This window comes from Tenrec ecaudatus, chromosome X (genome assembly GCF_050624435.1).
Source record: "Tenrec ecaudatus isolate mTenEca1 chromosome X, mTenEca1.hap1, whole genome shotgun sequence".
Lineage (NCBI taxonomy): Eukaryota > Metazoa > Chordata > Mammalia > Afrosoricida > Tenrecidae > Tenrec > Tenrec ecaudatus.
Genome location: NC_134548.1, coordinates 41813682 through 41839633, shown reverse-complemented (window position 1 = coordinate 41839633; position 25952 = coordinate 41813682). Strand labels below are relative to the sequence as shown.

At 38.5% G+C, this 25952-nt stretch overlaps 1 pseudogene; it reads left to right on the top strand.

Annotated features, from left to right (window-relative positions):
- Nucleotides 1-1900: 1900 nt before the first annotated feature.
- LOC142433304 (14-3-3 protein theta pseudogene) overlaps nt 1901-25952 on the top strand; it is a 32498-nt pseudogene continuing 8446 nt past the window's right edge.

Genomic DNA, 25952 nt, shown 5'->3' with positions numbered 1-25952 from the left:
TCTATGGCGAAGCAACTCCAGGTTACCCACAATTCCTGTTACTATGTCTGCAGAAATAGTCTGGCCACTGGTAGGGCATGCTCACTCTTTCTTGCTACTGTGCTTATTGTCTGCCAGCCTACAGTCTTTCCTTTAATATCCAGAAGATCTCCAACCCTTTTCAATTTCATCTTCTGTCTTCATCATGACTATAATTGTTTAAGTGGAAGAAGATCTGTCTCCAAGCTAAGACATGCCAAGAATTTCTGGTAATCAAGCAGAAAGTACAAAAGATGCACAGAGCATTTCCCCTCTCAAGTTTCCCAGAAGGAATCCGTAGAGTCAAGATCCAAATTTGGACTTGTAGTCTTTATAACTGTGAGAAAATAAGTTTTTAAAACCACCACCTTATTTTGTTATGGTAGCCCTAGGAAATGAAGCCTAATAATAGAGTGAAAAGGCATACTTTAAGCGATCCAATGTTGATGTTCTATGCACTTACAAAGAGGAATATTCTGAAAAGTCTAATTCTGGGAGTCTATTATGTTATTTGCTATGCTAAAGATGGACTGGATAAGTAAGGAGAGAAGATTACTGCACAAGTGAGATATTGGAAAGATTAAATAACAGAGTAATATTTAGTTTTGTTCTTAAGAGAGTCGCACACATACATCGATAGATACATATATATTTGTAGAAATATGCAATTGTGGTGCTTCAAAAAGTTGTAGGAAAAATGGAGTTTTCCATAAACGTTTTGAATCCCCTGGTGGTACAAATGGTTAAGTACTCAACTACTAACTGGAGAGGTGGCAGTTTGAACTCATCCAGAGGTGCCTCAGAATCTTCTTCAGCTTCCAAAGTGACACACCTACGAAAACCCATTGGGGTGATTGGTTTTGGCTTTGGCATGCCTATGGTTATATTCTTACTTGGGAATGGGTTGTCTTGATTAGAACAATGAGGTAGGGTGTGTCTGGATTAAATTTCTTAAGATATAAAAGAGATTAATTAAGTGAGCAAGAGAAGAGAAGGGGTAAGATAGATACCAAAGCACATCTATAAGAAGCCAATAAGCAAAAGCTGAAGAGTGCGGGGATTAGACCAGCTACCCTGCATCAAGCTGGGTCCGAACTGAGGCGTGCGGATGGAAGGAAAAGAAAGAGCTATGTACAAAGCATGGGATCCGGAGGACTCCAATCTCATGGACTGAAGTCTCCAGTGTATTTGAAGCTTGGTATATATACTCTTCTTACACAAGGGAATTGGTTACAAAACAAACATCAAAGAACTTAAACATTCCTAAACTCTTATCTATGCAAATGTCACTTAACTAGTCACAACTTTTTAGCTTTAGAATAATAAAACACTAGGTTCAAGGACAATCACATGGATATGCAGGATTCAAGAGAGCCTCAAAGAGCAGCAAAGTCACAAACAACAGTCATTTTGCAACGCTTTTGTCTGCAGAGACACAGAGGCACAGGGGACTAAATAGTTACCCATTAGTAAACACCTTGATCAGCTGGATGCTTCCTACAAAACAGCTAAGGACCATTTTCTACAGCTTTTAGAAAAAGTCTTTCCCTAAGAACCATCACTTTTAATTTGGACTTCTAGCTTCCTAAGCAGTGATAAAATAAAATTCTGCTGGTTAAAACCACTGACTTGTGTTATTTATAAGAGCACAATCTAACTAACACACTACTAATCTCAGGCTATGCTCTTTGAATATGGAGAAAATTAAATAATTACAGATCTCCTGTCTGGGACTACAAATCTCCTAATTTAGACATTCCCAACTTAATGAGCAAGATAGCACCTGTTTTAAAGATGTAAGAGTCAATATTTACATTGCCATGGAATATATACAAACAGTTGAGATGAGATGTCATCTATTCCTTTCTAGATTGTAGGCATCATGGTGTTTATTCTAGGACCTAGTGACATTTGGGTGTGTGGTCAGGTAAGTGGTAAACTGTTAAACTCAAGGTCATCAGTTCAACCCCACCAGCTGCTTTGAAAAGGAAAGACGAGGCTGTCCCTTTAAAAATTCATAAAGGTTTAATAATCCTTTATAGGGCATTTGTGTGTCTGTTTAAAATCAGGAAAGGTGTGTTTAAGGATTTTATCTTCTCATCATACTTATTCAAACTGTAGGCTAAGCAAATAATCTGAGAAGTTGTGTTAGGTTTCTCTCTCCAGCCTAAATCTCAGCCTCGGTCCTTGGCTCCGCGCGAGAAAGATTTCACGCCGAAGCCGGGCTTGTGATGCAAGTTAATTTAATGAGAGCTCAAAGAAGCATCAGGTTTTACGCGGCCCCCATAGGATTCCGTTGACCATGCGGCCTGGCAGAGACTGCTCCGGGTCATGCAAGGATCTCTCCCCTCCCACGAAGCCGACCAGACCACCCAAGCAAGCCAAGACAAAGAGCCCAAGAGACCCTCTCCCTTCAGGTCCCTGCCTTTTAAGGGTTCCCGGGGGAGGTGTGGTGAACGACCCCAGGTCGATCCCATTGGCTGAATTGCAATCACCTGGCCCAGGTGGGCTGCTCCAGGTGTAACGCCCATCCAAGCCCACCGGCGGGAAGATCCAGCTTTTGTCTTTTGCTGGCTCTCCTGGGCATGCTTAATGGACTTCCCAATTCCCTAGGCTAACAGTTGGACTACATGAATTGGGTTAGAGGAAAGCTTGTTCTTAACCTTCCATATGCAGATGCTAGAATCTTGCTTACTAAAAGCCATGAGGACTTGAAGCACTTGCTGATGATGCTCAAGGTCTGGATAGAAACTCAATGTAAAGAAAATAAAAATCCTCACAACGGAACCAATGGATAATATAATAAAGTGAAAAAAGGTTGAAGTTGTCAAGGATTTCATTTTGCTTGAATCCATAATCAATGTTCACAGAAGCAGCAGTCAAGATATCAACTGATGTATTTTGTTGAACAATTCTGCTGCATGAGAACTTTTTAAAATATTGAAGAGCAAGAGTGTCGATAAGTCAACCATGATATTTTCAAGCTCCTCATATACATGTGGAAGATGGACAATAAATAAGGAAGACTAAAGAAGAATCAATGCATTTTTAATTATGGTGCTGGTGAAGAATACTGAGAGTACCAGGGACTGCCAGAAGAATAAACAATTCTTGTCTTGAAAGAAGTACAACCAGAATGATCCTTAGAAGCTACGATGGTGAGATTTTACTTTGGACATGTTATCAAAAGAGACTAGTCCCTGGAAAAGGCATCATTCTTTGTAAAGAAGAAAGGCAGCAAAAAATAGGAAGATCTTCAAGGATATGGATTGACACAGGGGCTGAAAAAATGGCTCAAGCTGTGAAGATGGTAAAGGACTAGGCAATGTTTCACTCTTTTGTCAGGAACTGATGTGAAGGTATCTTACAACAATAACATGAATCAGAATTGTTTGTTTACTTTCGGTTTTTAAGATGCTCAATTAAAATTATTGCTTAAAATTATGTCTAATGATAAAAATGAAAATCAAATCATTTAAATAAATGTATACTTTTATTTCCCTTTTTCCAGAACCCAAATGACCACCATCCTAAAACACTGATTATTTGTGCAGCTATTTCCAGCTCTGTTAAATCCATAAACTTATTAGTCATTTTTATCATTAGATACCAAGAATTCATCTATAATTCTTTTAGATCTCCTGAGGGACAGCACTGATAAAAATTTGCACCTGCCATTTTTATTTATTCATTTACTTTGTAAGACAGAAGCAAGTAGTTTAGCACATGTTCTTTGAGGACTATTTCTACTCCTGGATTTAATTCTTGGTTCTAACATGATTTTAAAAGATAAAATATTGGGGCATAATGTCAATTTATGATAATCCATAATAGCATAAGACAAGTGTCTGAGCATATTACACAGCACAAATAATCTCATTTTAACATAGAAAAAGAAAACAACTTACATGAATATTTCCCTTATTCTGCAAGCAAATACCCCGGATAACCATTGAATCCACTGAATCCAATTACTATTCATATATTTTCTTGCTTCAAAGTCTCTACTGAACAGTAAATTATATTCTTTATATATCAGTTCTTGGGGGGGCGAAGCATTGTAGATTCAGAAAGTTTTTTTAAAAATACTTGTCGTTTATAAGAATTGCATTGGGAAAGGAAAAAAAAAGAATTGCATTGAGGAAGGAAGGAGAACTTAGGGTTCTGAATCCCCACATTCCAGTTAGTTAGCACATAAAAAGTACAGACTTTTTTTTATACCTAAGTATGTCGGATGTCAAAATTTGGATTTACCTGTAAGCAAAGCCAGGTATGGAGTTCTCTGCACATGGCTTTCACCTTTCAAAGCTCCCATTTACCTAGCTGCATATGAAGGTACCGTTATATTCTTAAATTCTGTTGTAGTTTTCCTTCTCTCTGTGATACCTTTTAGTTTCCAGATTACAAATGACATATTTTCTTCTTTTCTAGAATATGTCTCGATTGATTTGCATTTGTACATGTTATATGCATTCTCTAGGTGTGGGAAACAGAAAGATTTTTCCCAAGTTGTCTCCCCCAAATATATGGTTAGATGTAGGACCCTGCTTGCAGCTAATGGTAAATGATTGTCAAGTTACCTCCCTGAAGGCAGTCAGTTGCCAGACTACTGTCTGGTCCCACCACAGGTAGGGCCCACTCCCTGCTGTTAAAGACAATGGGCTACTTCTCCCTAAAGGCTTGAGACCATTAGTCTTGTCCCTGTAGGTGGGGTTCACACCCTACTGATAATGATTTCTATGGAGATCCAGAAAACAGATCAAATCTGCTCAGTGACATCCAAAATTAGGCTGCTGTCAGGAAGCTCAGATCCGCCCTTCTTTCCACATGTGTGCCCCAATCCCTCCTCTTCCTATTGCATGTGTGTCCCTACATTGTCCCCCTCTCATTGCTGTGTAACCTATAGTGCAACCCCTTCCTGTGACATATGTCTTTGCCTGTAATTAGTGGACTTGCACTCCCCCCAAAAGTATATAAGCCTGGGTTAGCAATAAAGATCCCGCTTGGCCTCTTGATGGTTCCCCCTCTCCTCTCATGTCCTCACTGTGCTCTTCCCTTTCACATGCATATAAAGTAATTCAAATATCCTGGATTGGGTGTGGCACACTTCTCTAAGTGACATCTTTGATATTTAATATTTTCTTAAATTTTAAAAACACTTTTATTGGCACTCATCCACATATGGTAAAATTCAATAGTTGATTTATATCAAGAAGAGTTACACAATCATTATCACATTACATTTTAGAATATTTTCTTCTTCCTTGTACTCACTGTTATTCATGTAAATATTTTTAAAATTAAGGCAAAAATATACACAACAAAACATTCCAATTCAACAACTTCTACATGTATAATTCCATGCTATTAATTATATTCTTCATGTTGTACAGCCATTATTGATATCTTTATACAAATTATTCCAACATCATTAACATAAACTTAATGCACTTTAAGCAAAAATTCTACCTCCTTCACACATGGTAACCACTGGTCAAGTTTGGTTTCTTCTTTTTATGTTTTTTTTTAGTTGTCTTGATGTAATAATCACATATTATACACTTCCATAGTTAAGTTGCTTTTATAAATAGTTCTGTATACATCATCACAATCAGTTTTAAGTTTTCCTCCTCATTCCTGCCTTCATTGTTTGCTCCTCATTTCCTTTCATCTCCACCCTCTTCCTATGTTCCCAATTAATCATTACATCAGTTAATATCTCTATGTGTCCACTCATTCTGTGCTGCATAAACTGGGAAACCTAACAATTTTTTAAATAGGAAAAAACAATAATATGAAAATAAAATGAGTAAGAAAGAAAAGGCCACCATCATTCTTTTAAAAACCAGAGAAGAAATTTCTGTCATGGAACAAGGAAGAAATACTTGAGCCTAGACTAAATTCAGGATGGGTCCAGAGGGAGGCCAACTGACCTATAATATACCATGGTTCCATCCACCATAATCAAGTTTACAATGATTTTTGCCCGATAGTAAAGCTGTTCAAGAAGATTCATCTGGCTAAATACTCTGCAGGTGGAATTTGGGCTCCTAATGTCCTCCATAGCACTCTACAAATTGGGTGTTCATAATTTAAGCTCTGATACTCTTCCCTTCATCATATTTGAATTTTGCTATTGTTCTCTTCGGATCACGCAGGCTGGTGTATTCTTCCCTGTGAATTTAGTTGATGCCTCAATTGTTTGAATACAAACCTTGAAGACCTCAAACACTATTCTAATAGTTAGCCAGCTGCCAGCTGTTTTCTTCACCATACTTTTGCTGCAGCACTCTTATCTTCAGTGAATTCTTCATGAAGTTTCCCTACAATTATTGTTTCGTATCCTTCCTGATGTAAAGTTACTCCTGCCCGTTTATCCAGCAAACCCACCAAAAGATATTCAGTGTATCAAGCAGGGTCATGTTATAAGAATTAACTGTTCTTGGATTGGGGTTAAATTTATGTAGGAGCCAAGAATCCATCTGCTTGTCCACCAGTTATGAAGATGACTGGTTTATTTTGGCTGTCATATTATGACCAAACAAAAAGCAAAACCCCAAACAAAACAAACAAAAAAGAAAAACGTCAATCATTCCTTTAGGCATAAGGCAATTTTATTGATGACAATAATTACTCAATGGCATAGAATTTGAGACGAGGATTTTATGCACGGATAGTCCAGCTTTGAGCTGAAATATATGAGTTGTTGCTTTGTAGAGATTGATTTCCTAATTGATTGTTGAGCTCTGTTGACATTGAGCATGGGGCTAGGGGAAATTTTCCTGAATTGTTTTTGACAAGGGCAGATCGTTAACTCCTGGATTAAAATCTGTTATATTAATGCAGGGGGAGCTTTGAGGTTCTAGGTCTCTTTCACTGGACACCCACTAAGCCAGGGATCCCACCTCAGTTCCAACAACTACTATTTCCACAGGCTTAGGGTGGCCATCCTGTGCTGCTCCTTCCATCAGAATATTTCAGTCCTAAGTTCAAGGGCATGGGTAGTTTTGAGGTAGAACCCAGTTCATTCAGTTTCGCTTCCACATTGAGTCCTTCTGGGGTGGTCCTTGGGGGAAGCCATGTTCCCTGTAGGGCCAGCATCTAAGGTAATCATAGTGTTTAATCCATGACACAGTTCACTGAGTGTTGGGTAGAAAGTGTCTACTGAGAACCATGGAAGCAGACTTATTCTCCCTGTAGGTCCCCTACAATTATTGTTTCACATCCCTCCTGATGTAAAGTTACTCCTCTCCATTTATCCACCATACCTACCAAAAAAAAAAATTCAGTGTCCCCTCTGAAATGTAGATGCTCTCCTCCCCTGGTCTTAACTTGATTTTTCAGTAAGAATCTCCTCTCATTCCTGAGGAGGGCCTTTTGATTTGTCACTGCCTTATCTCAGTGTTGTGTAGCATCAAGGGAATGGTCGTCCTTTTCCCTATTCTTGAAAGCCAATATGAGGTCTCCTCTTTCAATGTGGTTCTTATACAGCACACATAAGAGGGGGCTGAAGTATGGTTTATGACCGGTAGAAAGACATTCTACCCTTTTGTTTGGGAGTTGGTCTCTAGGATTTGTTTAATTGGTGCTTCTCCTTATAGTAGTGAATTGATGCACCATTTGTCCCTTTGTGATTGACTAACATCACTCAGTATAATGGTATCCAAATGTCATATGGCAGTTCATGCTTTCATCATCACTGTTTTTTAGGGATTCACAATATTCCATTGTATGTTTATACCATAGTTTCTTTATTCATTCTTCCACTCTTGGGCATTTGCACTGCTTCCAGTTTCTTCCTATTCTGAACTGTGCTGCTATAAACATGCATCCATCCATTCATGTGTCTCTTATTTTTTGTGGGGGGTAACAGAAAAGTGGGTGAAGGGAGACGCCAGGCAGTATAAGATAAGAAAAAAATAATAATTTATAAATTATTAAAGGTTCATGAGGGAGTGGAGAGTGGGGAGGGAGGGGGAGGGGGAAAAAGGAAAATGAGGAGCTGATTCCAGGAACCCAAGCAAAAAGCGAATTTTGAGAATGATGAAGGAAACAAATGTATAAGTGTGCTTTACACAATGGATGTATGTATAGATTGTGATAAGAGTTGTATGAGCTGCAATAAAATGATTTCAAAAAAGAAAAAGAAAAAAAGGGGATTAAGTACATCAATAATTATCTGAGCAATAATTTACATAATTTATAAATCCCTAAATTATGCCATTTTCATGTGTAATTCTTTAGTATAAGGTAATTTTGGTATGAAACATCCTCTAAAATTAATATTCTACAAAAGTAATTCTTTTTTACTATTATATTATTATTCAATAAAAATTGTTGCTTTAAAAATGGCTAATAGTGAATCATATGGGATTTCAATTCTCAGTTTCTTTAAGCATTTGCATATCATTTTCCATAGTGATTGTATGTATTTATAAGTCCAACAGTGTATACTTGTTCCAATCTCTGTACATCCTCTCCAACATTTGTTGTTGTCTGTTTTTTAATTGGGCTAGCATTGCATAGAGCATAGTGGTGTCTCATTGTTGTTTCAATTTGCATCTCCCGGTGTCTACAGATCTAAAGCTTTTTTCAGGAGTTGTTAGCTATTTGTACTTTATTTTTGACGATTTGTCTGTTCATGTCATTTCCCATTTCTTATTTGGGTCATTTGTTATTTTTCTTGAGCTGTTGTAGAGTTCTATATTTTTAGGTATTTAGTGCCTTGTCTGATGTGTCCTTGGTAAAAAATATTTTCTCAACAGGTGGGCCCTTGAATTACACTCCCGAAGAAGTCCTTTGATGCACTTATGTGATGTAATTTCAGTATGTCTCAGCCATCTATCTTGGCTTTCGCTATGTGTGCCTGCTTCATTAATCTTGGTAGACTATGTATGCCATGCAATAGGGACCTTAAGTTTGTCACACCTTTCTCACTGATGGTCCTGATAGCTCTGGGATTTATGTTTAGGTCTTTAATCCATGTTTGTTTTTTGGCACAGGGAGAGATATGGGTTTTGTGTCACTCTTCTGCCTATAAAAATCCACTTTGTGCAACATCATTTGTTGAAGAAGTTGTCATTGTCCCATTGGATATTTCTAGGTCCTTTATTGAATATTAGTTACCTCTAGGCTGATGCACTTGTATATGGGTTTTCTGTTTGGAGCCAATGGTCTATTTATCTCTCTTTGTACCAATATCAAGCTGTTTTGATGAATGTATCTATGACATATACATAGTAGGCTTTTAGGTCAGGTAGTGCTAGGCTTCCTGCTTGCTTCTACTTTTCAAGAAATTCTTTGCTTCTCCTGGGTCTTTTCCCTACACATATAAAATGGGTAATATTTTTTTCCATTTCTTTAAAGAATGTATTTGGGATTTGGATTGTATTGTAGCTGTAGATTGTTTTGCATATTATTGGCATTTTCACAATTTTAAGTCTACCTATCCATGAGCATAAGATATTCTTCCATTTATGTAGAACTTTTTTTGGTTTCTTGTAGTAATGTTCTGTCATTTTCTCTGTGTAGGTCTTGTTTCTTTTGTTAGTTTTATGATATTGTTTTCTTGATGTCTTTTTCATAGCTCTATTCACTGGTATATAGGAATCTGATTGATTTCTGGTTGTTAATTTTGTATCCTGTTACGTTGCCCAATCCCTCAATTGCTTCCAGTAGGCTTTTATTTCCTTCTTTAAAAAAATCATCTTGTTGGGGGTTCTTACAGTTCTTATAACAATTCATATATCAATTGTATCAAACATATTTGTACATTGCCATTATCATTTTTATAAACATTTACTTTCTATTTGAGCCCTTGATATCATCTCCTCTTTTTTTCCCTCCTTCCCCCACTCTCCCACCCTTGTGAACCCTTTATAAATTATAAACCATTATTATTTTCATATCTTACACAGGTTGCTGTCTCCCTTTCACACACATTTCTGTTGTTCATTCCCTGAGCAGTGGGGTGTGGGGGTTATGTGTTAATTATTATGATCATAAATCTCCTTTCTCCCACCACCTTACCTCCTACCCTCTTGGTATCGCTACTCCCATTTATGTGCTTGGGGATTTATCTGACCTGGATTCCATGTGTACCAGCATACACGCTCCGGTTTAGCCATAACTGAAAGGTTGGAGAGGGGTCACAATAGTGGGGGATGAGGAATACTAAAAGAACCAGAGGAATATTGTGTTTCACCAATGCTATACTGCATCCTAGTTGAATCATCACTTCCTTGTGAACATTCTGTGAGGGATGTCCTATTGTCTACAGAAGGGTTTGGGGGGTCTCTGCTCTGACCTTTATCTTTCTCAACAAAATGTTTGTTTTTTTGTGTGTTGGGTTTTCTGATGCCTTTTACCTGATCCTGTCAGCACCTCATGATCACACAGGCTGGTATGCTTCTTCCATGTGGGCTTGTTGCTTTTCTGATAAATGACCTCTTGCTTAACTTCAAGTCTTTAAGACCTCAGACGTTATACCTTTTGATATCCAGGCACCATCTGCTTTTTTCATCACATATGCTTATGCACCCATTTTTGTCTTCAGCGACCATATCGGGAGGGTGAGCATAAGAGAATGCCAGGTTGTTAGAACAAAGTGTTCTTATATTGATGGAGGGCTTGAACAGAGGCTTGAAGTCTGTCCACTTACTCAATATATTGCTATATAAATATATGTACACAGGCCAATACTTTATTTGTATAAATTAATATATTTACACATGTACACACTTACATTTATACCTCTATACATAGCTTTGCTTCTTAGATTTTTCCTGTTTCATTTTACCTTCCCCACAATCATGGTTACCCTTCTGCCTCTTAGTAATTCCTCTCAGCTAGACTGCTATTGCTTCAAAACCACCAAGATCTCTACATCCTCCTCAATGTTGATCTTAATTCCATATTTGTTCCCGTCTATGGTGTTATATGATCACCACTCCCTTCCCTTGCCTCCTCCCTCTAAGTCTCTCTGGAACTGTTGGTCCTGTTTCTTCCTCCTCAGGCTTGCTTCCTGTGTCTATCTTATATAAGTAGGCAAAACAATAATAATGGAGCTTGTCATCAGTAAATGCTTGAAGTTTTGGGTTTTAGCAAATGAAGCTTGTTATCTGCATATCAAAAATTGTTAATATGCCTTCCTCCAGTCATGATGTCACATTCTTTTACATATAGTCCAAATTCTCTGATTATATGCGCAGTGTACAGATTGAATAACTATGGGGAAAAGGTGCAATCCTCACATATATCTTTCCTGATTTTAGATCATATCATATCGTGTGCTCTATTTGAACAACTCTCTCTTGGCCTATGCTCAGGTATCACATGAACACAATGAAATTTTTTAGAATTCCCATTCTCCTCAATGTTATGTACACTTTGTTATGATCCACACAGTTGAATTCCCTGGCAGAGTCAATAAAGCACAAGTAAGCATCTTTCTGGTATTCACTAGTATCAGGCAAGATTCAACTGCTCTCATTAATGATATCCCTCATACATTCAGGAAAGAACTGACAGCAATCCTACACTCAATATAGTAAATATGTCAGTCCAACCCAAGGCACTGCATAAACTTAATGGTATCCTGATACAAATACCAACATATTTTTCAAGAAATTGGAAAAAAAATGACTTCCAACTTCATATGGAGAGGGATCAAGCCCCAAATTATCAGAGAACTCCTCAAGAAGAAGGACAAAGTATGAGGGTTTTTTTTTTTACCCGACTTTAACACTTACACAGCCACAGTGGTCAAAAGAGTGTGGTACTGATATAAAGACAGATACTCAAACCAATGGAAAAGAACAGAAAATCCAGAAATAAAAACATCAGCATACTGACAAGTGATCTTTGATTTGGGGACCCCACAATATCAAATGGGAAATGGATGACCACTTCATCAAGTGGTCCTGGAAAATAATGGATATCTACCTACAGAAAAATGAAGCATAGGCCCTCACTCCACTTTGTGCACAAGAATAGAGTCATGGTGGATTATAGATCTAGAGGTAAAACCCATACTATTAGGGCCATCAATGACGGAATCAGGACAAACCTAAGAACTTTGTCATAGGGGATACACAGGTAATCGGAAATAGGGAAGGACGTTAACTCAGAGGATAACAAATTCACAAGTGGGACTTACTGAAGATAAAAGACCTGTGTGTATTGAAAGACTTCAACAAGAGAGTAATAAGAGAGCCCACAGACTCAGAAAATATCTTTAGCAATGGCATATGAGACAAAGGGCTTATTACTAAAATCTACAGTACTCTGCTGGCCTACAACAAGAAAAAAGCAAATAGCCAACGGACGAGGTGAGCAAATGACCTAAACAGAAGTTTTACCATGGTGGAAATCTTAATGTCTAATAAGTATATGAGAAAATGTTCCTGATCATTAGCCAAAAGGGAAATACAAATTAAAACCACTATGAGATACCACCTAACTTCCCCCAAAGAAAACCTGATTCAAAAAATCAGAAAGTGACAAGTGCTGGAGGGGTTGTGGTGAGATAGGTACTCTCATCCATTTCTGTTAGTCCTGTAGTTTTGTGCACTCTCGGTGGAAATTGATCTGGGGATAACTAAAACAAATGGAAATGAGTTACCGTATGATCCAGAAGTGACCAGATTTTAACATTAGTAAAGCGGGACACCAGCGGTACACCATTGATAAAACTCATATCCTGGTGATATAACCACATGGCAGCCGAAAAACATATACCCTAGCTTGTCGTGCATTCTTTCCAAAAATTGGGACTTTTAAAAACACCACGGGACGCGGGAAAAATTGTTAAAAGTCGGGACTGTCCCGCTGGTCACTTATACCCAGAAGAAGTAAGAAACAGATCAACACCAGACATCTGCGCTCCAATGATCATTGTAGCGTAGTTCACAATCGTGAAGAATTGGAAACAATCTAAATTTCCATCAAATGATGAATGGTTTCAACAACTCTGGTATATACATGCAATGGAGTACTATGCAGCCCTAAGAGGCAGTGATTAACGCATGAAGCATGTCATCTCATGGGAAGAGCTGGAGAAAACTTTGGTAAGCAAGTGGCTAAAGCACAAAGGGACAAATACAGCACATAAGCTCAAAAATCACAATAGGCATAGAGAATAAGCTATGTAATGCATAATCCCTGGGTCGAGGTCCAGGCACTTTGGCAGGGGTAAGACCCAACCCAGATTCATAAGGAAGTCAACTAAAAATAAGGGGGGGTGGGACATGGATTTTGGGGGAACAGGGCATTAATCCACCCATGGGAAGGGTATTATTTATGTCTCCACAGGAAAGGTAAAGAGGGACCAGACCTTGACCAAAACATATCGACATACAGCAGCGAACCAACAGAGAGGATGATGGGGATGGACTCAAGCTGAGCTATGTTAACCCCCTCCCCAGAAGAATGTAATTCACGGGACCACACTGACGATATAGCCCGGGGAGAGTGGCAGTTCTGTCCTGACCACACAGGTGAGAACTACAGAGGGAGGGAGGAAGATGGGAGGGAGAGCGAGAGCTAGAGAGAACTTCACCGTAGCCCACCAAGCCCCAAGGTACGACATCCCTGCTCAGAGCCGCCAATGCACAGAGAGGAATATAGTTAGGGCCAGCCCCACCATGAAACATGATGTCCACTCACTGACCCACAATGCTACGGGGGACAGCATTGGAGACAGTGCGGAAAGTGTGCTGTCTTCCCCCCATTCCCCAGAGTGGGGCAAAACACGAAGGGCGTGCAACAGAGCAGCAAGGAGAGCAAAGTAATGAAGTCCCTGAGGAATCCCGAAAATAGACTACTGACTCAGGGTGGGAGTGGGGGTGCCAGGCCTTGGCCCCTCATCAGACCTGATGGGAAAACATTCATACGGGTCAGCATACAGACCTAGAACAATTTTTCCTCTTGTTTTACGGTTTCTTTTTAAAAATCATTTTATTGGGGGTTTTTACAACTCTTATCACAATCCATACACACATCCATGTGTCAAGCACATTTGTACATTTGTGGCCATCATCATTCTCTAAACATTTGCTTTCTACTTGCGCACTTGGTATCAGCTGCTCATTTCTTCTCTCTCCAAGCCTCCTCCCATGAGCCCTTGAGAATTTATAAATTATTATTATGTTGTAATGTCTTACACAGTTCGACGTCTCCCTTTACCCACTTTTCTGCTGCCTGTCCGCCAGGGAGGGGGATATATATAGATATATGTAGGTTTTATTTTGCTTCTTTTTTTCTTTTCATTCACCTTGGCTAGCTATATAAGATAAGCAGGATAAACAATCCCAAGGAGAAAACAATGGGACCAGCAGTTCCAGGGAGAAGATAGGGAGGGGTAGCAGGGAGCCAACAAACTCAGGGACAAGGGAACAACAAGAGATCTACAATTGTTGAGTAGGGCGTGGAATGCCCAGTGGGGTTTGATCAAGTGCAATGTATCTGAGAGGTATTAATGAGAGCCAAATGGAGGGCAAGCATGATAGTGGGACAGGAGAAAGGTGAAAGGAAATAGAGGAAAGAAGTAGGAGACAAAAGGTATTTATAGAGGTATAGCTATAGGCATGTATATATGTAAATATATTAATTTATAATGATTGGATTATAGATCAATGTACATATATTCATATGTTAAGTATTAAGATAGCAGACTGATTTTGGGCCTCTACTCATGGCCTCCCTAGACACAGGAACACTTCTTTCTAATAGCCTGGCGCTCTTTGATACTCACCTTCCTGACAAGATCACTGTGATAGGTTTATTATGCCAACCTGGCCAATAGAAACATGTGGGATTAATCAGGTCACTGTTTGTATGGAGGACAAAGAGAAAAATGGCTCAGCAAGGCCTGCTCCTATCTCTCTTGCTCTCTGGTGTTCAGACCAACACACTGTTGCTTTAGCTAATTCTCTGACTCAACCTTTGTGCCACACTACCTGTGAACCAAACCAACCTGTGAATCGTGTTGCTAGAGCTTGTGGCCCCTTTGAGATCTACTTTGCCATACTGTTGGTGCGTACTTCGCTTGAGCTGGAGGCTGCTGGATCCTGTCGCCTTGCATTGCTTGAGTTTCACATCCCATCCAGGCCTGCTTTGGTAAGCTCCCAAGCAACTGACTGTTGTGTCCGACTCTGCTATTTGCTACCTGCAGACAGAGACACTACATTGACCAAGTGAGGACTTCACGTTCTGCTTCCTTGACTTTGGACCTGGAAGTTCACCTCAGTTTAAGAACTTGCAGTAGATTCATTGTTCCATGAAATTGAGTTGAACTGAGACCTCTGTACTGCAGTGTAGACTAATTAGCTGCTACATTTCCTCTTGCGGTATAAATCTATCTATCTATAAAATCACAATTGTCCTGGTTTTGTTTCTCTAGAGAACCTTGTTCTCTAGAGAATAATCGCTGAAGACTAAATGGGTGCATAGGCAAATGTGGTGAAGAAAGCAGATTGTGCCATACTATGAAAGCATATAACACCTGGGGCCTTAAAGGCTTGAAGTTAAACAAGGGGCCATCTAGCAGGTAAGCAACAAAGTCCATATGGAAGAAACACACCAGCCTGTGTGGTCATGAGATGTAGACGGGATCAGGTATCAGGTATCAAAAGATCCCAAACAATTATATCAATGCAAACGAGGGTGGTCAGAGTGGACACCCAAAGTCCATCTGTAGACAATTGGACATCCCTCACAAAAGGGTCACAAGGAAGGGACCTTTCAGCCAGGGTGCAGTATAGCACCTATGACATATATAACAATCCTCTAGTTCCTGAATGCTTCCTCCCCACCACTATAAAGACCCAGCTCTACCTTACAAACCCAGCTAGACAGGAGTGCATACATTGATACAGATAAGAGCTCTCAACAAATGGAATCCAGGACAGAGAAACCCTTCAGGAACAGTACTGGGCTAGTGATACCATGAGGGGAGGGGGAGGGGAGAAGGGGAAGAAGAGGGAACTGATCATAAGGTTCGATATGTAATCAAGCCCCCCCCCCAACCCCGAGGAGGGTGAATAATAGAAATATGGGTGAAGGAAGGCAATAGATGGTGTAAGATATGAAAGAAGAATAACATTATAATTGATCAAGGATTCTTGAGGGTGGGAGGGTAGGGGAGGGAGGAGAAAAAAGAGGAGCTGATACCAAGGGCTCAAGTAGAAAGAAAATGTTTTGGAAATGATTATGGTAACATTTGTACAAGTGTGCTTGATATAATTGAATTATGGATTGTTATAAGATCTGTAAGAGACCTCCCATAAAATAATTAATTAAAAAATATGGGTTCTGTCACATTATTAATACACTGGAATAGAACTAAGCACTAGAAATAATTGAAAAGGGAAACTTTTCAGAGGAAATGTGTTTTTATTTCATTGAACTTTGCAAAACATTATGATTTTTTTCTTAAATACCCTCTGTCTCATAGCTTCTAAAGTGGTGTATCAAAGAACAATTGGTAAGGGAGTTGGATTCTCCATTAGGTCACACAGCTCGATAACAGCATTGTTTTGGCATTTGGGAGAGCCGTTGTTTGAGCAGTTCACTCATCCAGAGAAAATAGGCTACATGTCCTTTCTTTTTCTCTTACCCAATCCCATGTTCACAGAGAGCTAACTTGGAGAGCACACGAGAAAAGGGGAAGAGAGGATGGGAGGTAAGCCATGCTAACACAGATGGATGTGTGTGTGCTTTGGATGGAGGCAAACACAGTAAGGAAAACATTTGGTAGTCACAGCTAAGAGAATACTAGAGTTGGTATCATTTTATTCAGCTATGTGAAGAATCATTAGACTTACAAAAAGTTCTTTTCTATTTAATCAATCTCATGAAAATAGAGTTACTGCTGTCTTCCTGAGCTTCACCAGTGTTCTAACAAATTGCTTAAAATCATACATATAGGAAATCAACTTAATTATATATTTACATTATTATAAGGTCAGAGAACATGAGTGAAAATATTGCTAAAGAAGTGGAAAGATCTCAATATGCTTAGTAGTTACTAGGGCCAACAATTCAACCTGAGAAAAAAGAACTATTCACAATTCAAGGTTGCTTAAGTCCATGTTTATGTCTGCTATCCACTGACATTTCAAATCACCCCCATCTAAGTAATCTGATAGAATTCAGTCGAATTCTAAGCAATTATGCTTATTTTCATGAAGCAGATGCAGTTAGGTGCCCCATGGTTAAGAAATCCCATAGTAACGCAAAAAAAAAATAGTACACTGATAAAAAAAATGTCTCCAATATTCTTTTCCTGTTCTCGCACGTTTGCAATGTGTATTTCAGCTCCTCCCACCAATATACAAAAATGTGTATTTCAGCTCCTCACCCTTTGAATCTGCTCCAGTCTAGTGATTTGCTTTGGGCAATAAAATGCAAAGGAAGTATTTTGTCAATTCTAATCATTGGTAGCAAGAAGCCTTCCACACTTCTGTTTTCCCGTTTGAATTCTTTCCTCTGTATGAGAATAAGTCCAGTCTAGCCTTGTGATAGGTAGAGACCATGTGGACTATTTGAGGCCTTCCAGGACCAGCCAACTACCAGATAACTCTCCAATTGAACAGAGATGTATGAATAAGCCATACTGAAGTCAGTTGAGTCTATGCAAATCAGAAAAATCCAGATCACTCAGGGAATCAATAGACTAGTAGATATGTAAATAATTATAGGTTATTTATGTCATGTTTGAAAATAGATTGATATAGTCAGTGAATAATAATTTTCTCTGGGACTTTTTGGAGCCATCCTTATTTCTTTTCATGTTTTAAAATATGTGGAACAGTACTTGTTTTTAATACTTATATAATCTACAGGAAAAGGAATAATTTCCTTTAGTAAAACAGTTTTTATTCTAATGCCTTTTTATCATCCATAGAAATATCAATAATCATGTTTAATACTCTCCATAGTCTCATAGTTTCCTCACCTTCTCAATTCAAGCACCTTTACCCCTGTGGCTTTTAAACAATCCTTTCCCTTTGACCAAATTGCTTCACTGAATATATTTTACCCTTGAACTCTCTTAGCCTCTTCCCATTTCTCATCACATCAAATTTCAAGGTTAGTGAAAATTTTCAGCTTTGATTCTTCCATTTCCTTTCAGTGTTCCAAAATCCTCTTGATCTCATTTTTGTGGCAGATATATTGACTCATTTAATTCAAATAACAAACTTCTCTTGCTGAATTTTACTATATTGTCGTTAGGTATGGTTGGGTTGTTTCCGACTCATAGCAACTCTTTGTAAAATAGAACAAACTGTTGCCTGGTCCTAAGTCCTTCTCACAATTTCTGTTATGTTTAAGGCTATTGTTGACAGACACTATGTCAGTCCATCTCTTTGAGAGTCTTCCTGCTTTTCTCCACCTCTCTATTTTAACAAGCAGGATTCCCTGGGCTACATGCTGAGCTGCTAACCACAAGGGATCACTTTGAGCCCACTAACCGCTCCATAGGAGAAAGATGAGGCTGCCTTCTCTCAAAAGGATATAGTCTCAGAAACCTAAAAGTGGTAGTTCTACCATATCCTACAGCATCTCTATAATTTTGAATTGACTCAATGACAATGAGTTTAGTTTTTTTGTTTGGTCCCTCTTGATAAAATGTCCAGAGTCCATGAGATCAAGTCTTACCGTCCTCACTTCTCAGAAGCATTCTGTGCAGAGTGTATCACAAAATGGATTATTGCAGATGCAGTTAGGTTAAATACCTTATTTAATTTAATACTTATAATTTGGTCTCCCTTTTGATCCACTTTAAATTTGTTCTACTTTTTTATTTTTTCTGCTTTCTTCTTATTGAGATTTTCTCTGTTGTATTTTGTTACTATTGTTCATATATTGGTATTATTTTTGTGTATGTAAAATCCAGGATAGGTAAATCTACAGAGACAGTAACTGGATATTTGGTTTCTTGGGGGGTATGGTAGGGGAGGTTTGGGCAGAAATGGGAACTAAAAACAATTAGTAAAATAAAGAAAAATGCTCTAAAATCGATTGTGGTGATGATTGTACAACTATTCTTAATATGATTGAACTATTGAATTTTATGGTATGTGAATTATATACTAATAAAACTGCCAAAAATAGAGTTGACAAAGCAAAAATAAAACAACAACAACACCCCCCCCCCAAAAAAAAAACCCTACTTATTTTAAAAAGAAGAAGCAGCAGCATTCTGGCTATACATCTTCAAAGATTAATTCATTCTCCTGGCAGTCAATGGAATAGTCAATATTCTTCAACAATACCACAATTCAAAGGAATCAGTGATCCATCGGTCTTCCTAATTCATTGCTCAGCTTTATCATGCATGTATAGTAATTCAAGATACCATGGTTTGGGTTATGCACACCTTAGTCCTCAAAGTGACATCTTTGCTATTTAAAGACTTATTTACTCAATATTGAAGGAGTCCATGGGGGAGGGAATTGAACAAATCAGGAAGAATCAAAAGAAGAAAGGCTTACTGTGTTAAAAGTAAGTGGTCTATATTCAACCATTTCAAGAGATAGCCTATGGCCAAATAGCCAATGGTACTGAAAGAAGCTGTGAACGCTGCAATACAAACATTGGCCCCCAAAATGTTACAGGAATCGACAGAATACTAATTGAGATGCTTCAACAAATGGATGCAATTTTAGAAGTGCTCACTAATCTATAACAAAAATTTTGGAAGGCCGTTTTTTAGCTAACCAACTGGAAGAGATCTGTAGTCACATCCTTCCAAAGAAAAGTGATCCAACTAAATGTGGAAATTGTAAGAAGCTCTGGTGCATAGTGTGTTCCATGTTGGACTGCTAACCACACATTTCATGGAGCAAATCCACCAGCAGCTCCACACAAGGAAGACAAGACTTTCTGCTTCCATGAAGACTTATATCCGTAGAAACCCACAAGAACATTCTACTTTGTCCTTTAGGGGTGCTATGAGTTAGAATGAACTTAACAGTGGTGAATTTGATTTTGTTTTGCTACTATAGAAGCTATAACATCGCATACATTTGAAAAGGAGCCCTGCTGAAGCAGTGATTAAAGCTCCTAGCTAAAGGGTCAGTAGTTCCAAACCACCAACTGCTCCATGGAAGATAGATGTGGTAGTCAATCTATGTCTGTAAAGGTTTATAGCCTTGGAAGTATGCTGGGGGTAGTTCTAGCATATCCTCTAGGGTCATCTGAGTTAGAATCAACTTGACAGCAGTAGTTTTGTTTTACATTTAAACACTCTCTGTTGAATAAGCATTCATGATTTGTCATGGGGCTTGACAGCGGTATATTATTATATGGGAACCATGACACAAATGCTCATTCTGTTCATATTTTATGCGTTTCTTTTTCCTAGTAGACGATTTTCTTTGCTGTGAAATTTACCATCTTGAAGATCCTCATGTAGCCTCTGAATAAATATTCAAAAGGCACTTTGACTATGAATTAAATCATTAGTATACACACTTTGATAATGAATGATTTGTCTGATCAGGCAGATTTCTGATGACCAAAATGACTAAACTGAATGAAGTCATCTTATAATTGTAAATCCATTACTCCAATCTTTCAAAAGCAACAAGAAATACCCTTTATGAGACATAGTGTCGAAGAATCAGAGAAATTAAGAGCTGGTGAGACTTAATGGTTCTCTCTGCACCTGTTTTCTCTGAATAAGTATAGAACTGATTCCTACAGTAATTTTATTTTAACAGTGTATACTTCTCTTCACTGTAAAAAAGCACTATAATAAAATGGGGTCATATGATATACCCTAAATCAAGAAAATAAATGAGAAAGATATTTCTTTTTCTCTCCCCTTCAAGGAAAGCAAATATTCTTTGTTCTGAAAGTTGTTTGAGGTTTTGAATTGTATGTATGGAGTGGCATGGTTAATGGGTTATCTATAACGTAAGTAAAACCCTGAGTTATGAAAATGGTAATCTCTCTGCTTGGTGTATGCCCTCAGGAAGTAAGATTCATAGCATGAACAGACGTGCACATCCAGGTAGCACTGTTCACAATGCCACAAAGATGGAAGCAACCTAAAGGCCCATCAGTAGAAGGATGTATAAAGAAACTTTAGTACTTTAGTACATATCCCCAGTGAAATATTATACATTGCTCAAAAACAATGATGAAACCATGAAGCACTTCATGGTATGGATCGACCTGAAGAACATTATGCTGGGTAAAATTAGTTAATCACACAAGGACAGTTAGTGAGTGAGACTACTGTTGAAGAGCAAGCATTGCAGCCTCTAATATGGATTAAATTTAATGTAAAGAAAGTAAAAATACTCACACCTGGTCCAGTATAAATGGAGAAAGGATTGAAGTTGATTTGCTTGGATCGACAATCAATACGCATGGAAGCAGTAGTCAAGGGATCAAACAACATATTGCATCGGGTCAATCTGCTGCACAAGACCTCTTTAAAGTGTTGAAAAGCAAGGCTGTTACTTTGAGGACTCAGATGTGTTTCATCCAAGCCAAGATATTTTGAATCACTTCATATGCAAGTAAAAGTTGGACATTGAATAAAGAAGATCAAATAAGAATAGATGCATTTGAATCATGGTGAAGAATATTGAAAGTTCCATGGACCCCCAAGAGAACAAACACATCTGTCTTAGAAGAAATGCAGTCAAAATGCTCCTTTGTCTAGACGTATACTCAAGTCATTTAGACATGTCCGGAGAGACCAGTCCCTGGAGAAGGGCATCATGCTTAGTAAAGTAGAGGAGCAGTGAAAAAGAGAAAGATTGTCAACAAGATAGAAGATATTCACCCACAAGAGGGAGAAGAGAAATAAAAAAAGGAGGGTAGGGTACACTATTGGGAGAATTGAAAAATAGGTCAAAACAGGTGTCAGAAAACTTTTGAAATTGAAGGGCCAATCTTGTGTCTCGCAACAATTTGATAGTTATTTGAGAAGATTATATTTTTACAAATACATGAAATCACTATTATCTGGATAATATAATTTTTTAAATTTCAATTTTCAGAGTCACAAGTATTTACCCAAAGAGATGCATGTGACTGTGAGCCACAGTTTTCTAAGCCCTATTCAGACTATTGAATAGAAAATTAATTATCTGACTTATAAAACTTCCGCCTAATTCATAATTTAAATTTTTTTTAAGAAAATCCAAGATATATTGAAGAAATTGACCCCCAAAGCTAATGAACCACACAAACTCCAACTTCCATGATTGTGATACCAGATGAACTAGATGGTGCTGGAGACCACTGTGGACCACTCTGAAAGGGGTCCCAATAGGAGGTCATAGGTAAAGTGGAAGAAAAATGTGGGTCCAAACTCAAAATCATAACAAATAACATGGCTACTGAAGGAAACCCAGAGACTGTGGCTCTTAATCCCAGCTCTTTGAGCGTGGGACAGAACATACTTCTGTGACTCCATTTACATAGATAACCCTCTAAAGTGAACAATAACACCAGGGAAGCACACACTTCGTAGAACTATAAAACTATAGAAGACGAAAAGGGAAGCATTTCCCTAGGTTTAAATAGAGCTCAGAAGTCAGGAAAGGGTAGGAAAGAATGTCGAATTGAAATGATAGACACAGTGAGGGAGTGAGAAGAGTCCTGTTACATAGTGGAGATTGCAATCAATGTCATGAAACAAATATATATATATATATATATATATATATATATATATATATATATATATATATATATATGAGTTGTTGAATGGAGAACCAATTTGCTCTAAAAATTTTCACCAAAATCACAATCATTTTTTTGTTATGACCTTTGTTAAAAATGGCAGGAATGGGAGGATCCAAATGTAAAACAACCAAATATTTCAAACCTTAGGAGGAAATATTCTAATGGCTGTCTGGTCATTGTATTGTGTGAACAAACAGGATATGCCAGGGACTTTAATGTAATTTCCCCCTTCATTATATGGACAAATATTATATCATAATAAAAATATACGGCAGAGAGAGGAGCATGAAAAAGAAGCAAGCTATGGAAGACAAATATGTCATATAGAATTCACATGAGTCTGGAGGTCAACCTGTATGGAAAAATCTTTCTTTTCCTTCCCACTTGCCTGATCTCATGCCTCTAACCAATATGCTAGTCCTGATACAGTACCCAAAGCTTTTATGCAGCTACATTAACCATTTCTTTCCATCATACTCATCACCCCATATTCTGAAAAGTTAGGGAGATATGCTAAAACAATTATAGAACCTAGTAAAAAAATCACTGTACCTGAATGACTCTTAGAACTAATACAAAGCTTCTTTTATGTTTAGTAACCCATCCTCCCTTTGCCTCAATGTCCACAATAGGATATAAAGGAAGCAGTAAACCAGAGAGGGTCCTCCTTGCTACTTAGATATTGAACTCAAACATATTTCACTTTCAGTCACCCAACTTTCTGGTCTTTACTCCCTATTTCCCACTACTTTTTTGCTGGAACCTTCACCCTAATCATTCCCTAACCCCTTTCTGGATTCAAATCCAATGATGTCATCACTTAAAAAAATCTGCTTCTACTTACCTAGCTGAGAATCCAGGGAAAGAATTACCATAATCTTTTCTTACAAATGAAATGCCCTCATTTACAAATATAGTCTTATCCTCAGTCAAAATTATAAGGAATAAAACCAACTTGGTTAACCCTACTATTCTGCACATGGCTCCAAAAGCCAACTGTGGCTAGAACTTGTAGCCTCATTGATGGAGTACACTTTGAAACTATGACCACAAACTCTATTCAATTGCTTAATGGCTTACCATGTTCTCCTAGTTCCCCTCCCCACTCTCTAAGAAAACACATATTCCCGTTTTCATCAAACTTCTAACATAGTTGGCTAATTTACACTATTTATGTGACTGCTTAAATGTTATTTCTTCAAAGAAGCCACCTTTTATTACATTATCCACAACAGCTTCCTCCACTCACATCCTTACTACCTTATTTAAAAAGAGCTTCTTCATGGTAGTAGGGCAGGAAGAAAGTCAAGGGAGATGGAGGAAAGAGCTAGGAGTCAAACGGCATTCATGGAGGTCTAGACAAAGACATGTACATGCAAATATATATAGGAGGATGGGGAAATAGATCTATGTGTCTATATTTATAGGTCAAGTATTAAGGTGGCGGAAGGACCTTGGGCCTCTACTCAAACACTCCCTCAATGCATGAATACCTTCTTTTATTAAATTGGAACTCTATGATGCTCACTCTCCCGACACAATGGCTGGAGCCAAAGTGGGTGAACAAGTAAATGTGGTGAAGAAAGCTGATGGTGCCCGGCTATCAAAAGAGATAGTGACTGGGGTCTTAAAGGCTTGAAGATAAACAAGCGGCCATCTAGCTCAGAAGCAACAAAGTCCACATGGAAGAACACACCAGCCTGTATGATCGAGTGGTCCCAAAGGGATCAGTTACCAGGCATCAAAGAACAAAAAATCATATCATTGACTGCACACCTCCATGATAGGATCGCTGAAGACAAATGGGTGCATAAGCAAATGTGGTGAAGAAAGCTGATGGTGCCCGGCTATCAAAAGAGATAGTGTCTGGGGTCTTAAAGGCTTGAAGGTGAACAAGCGGCCATCTAGCTCAGAAGCAAAAAAGCCCCATGGAAGAAGCACACCGGCCAGTGCGATCACGAGGTGCCAAGGGACCAGGTATAAGGCATCATGCAAAGAAAAAAACAACAACGATATAAGTGTGTGTATGTATGTGTATATATGTGTATATGTATATGTATATATATATATATATACCATATTAAATGAAGGGGGAAGTGCAGAGTGGAGACCCAAGGCCCAAGTGTCGGCCAATGGAGATCCCCTCATAGAGGCGTTTAGGAGAGGAGATGGGTTAATTAGGGTGCGAGGTAGTACCGATGAAGAACACAGCTCTCCCCCAGATCCTGGATGCTTCCTCCCCCCAACTACTATGAACCGAATTCTACCTTGCAGGCCTGGATAGGACAGAGGCTGTACACTGGTACATATGAGGGCTGGAGGTACAGGGAATCCAGGGTGGATGATACCTTCAGGACCAAGGGTGTGAGGGACGATGCTGGGAGAGTGGAGGGTGAGTGGGTTGGAAAGGGGGAACTGATTACAAGGATCCACATGTGACCTCTTCCCTGGGAGAGGGACAGCAGAGAAGAGGGGAAGGGAGACTCCGGATAGGGCAAGATATGACAAAATAACGAGGTATAAATTACCAAGGGCACATGAGGGAGGGGGGAAAGGGGAGGGAGGGGAAAAAAAAGAGGACCTGATGCAAGGGGCTTAAGTGGAGAACAAATGAGAATGATTGGGGCAGGGAATGTATGGATGTGCTTTATACTACTGATGTATGTATATGTATGGATGGTGATAAGAGTTGTATGAGTCCCTAATAAAATGTAAAAAAAGAAAAGAGGAGAAAAAAATGATTAGGGCAAAGACTGTACAGATGTGCTTTATACAATTGATGTATGCATATGTATGAACTGTGATAAGAATTGTATAAGCCCCTAATAAATTGTTAAAATTAAAAAAAAAAGAGCTTCTTCGTAATCGCTGGGTTAGACCATTGTAATCCATAGGGATTTCATTGGCTGAGTTGCAGTAGAAAAGCAGATGGCCAAGACTTTCTTCCTAGTCCATGTTAGTCTGGAAGTTTAAGTGAAATGTGTTTGGTATTATAGCAACACTAAAGTCTCCACTGACAGATGAGTGGAGGCTGCCTGATGCACAGTGGGTACTCAAAAAGCAGTTGTTAAATAAATGAATGACCAAACCAAAAGACTGAAGAATACTTTGAGAAGGTATAGAATTTCACATTCTAACTTCCAGTTGAAATTTAATGAAAACTTATCAGCAAAAATCAATTTACATTATTTTAATGACCTCCAGAAGAGGGTGGGGGAAGCATT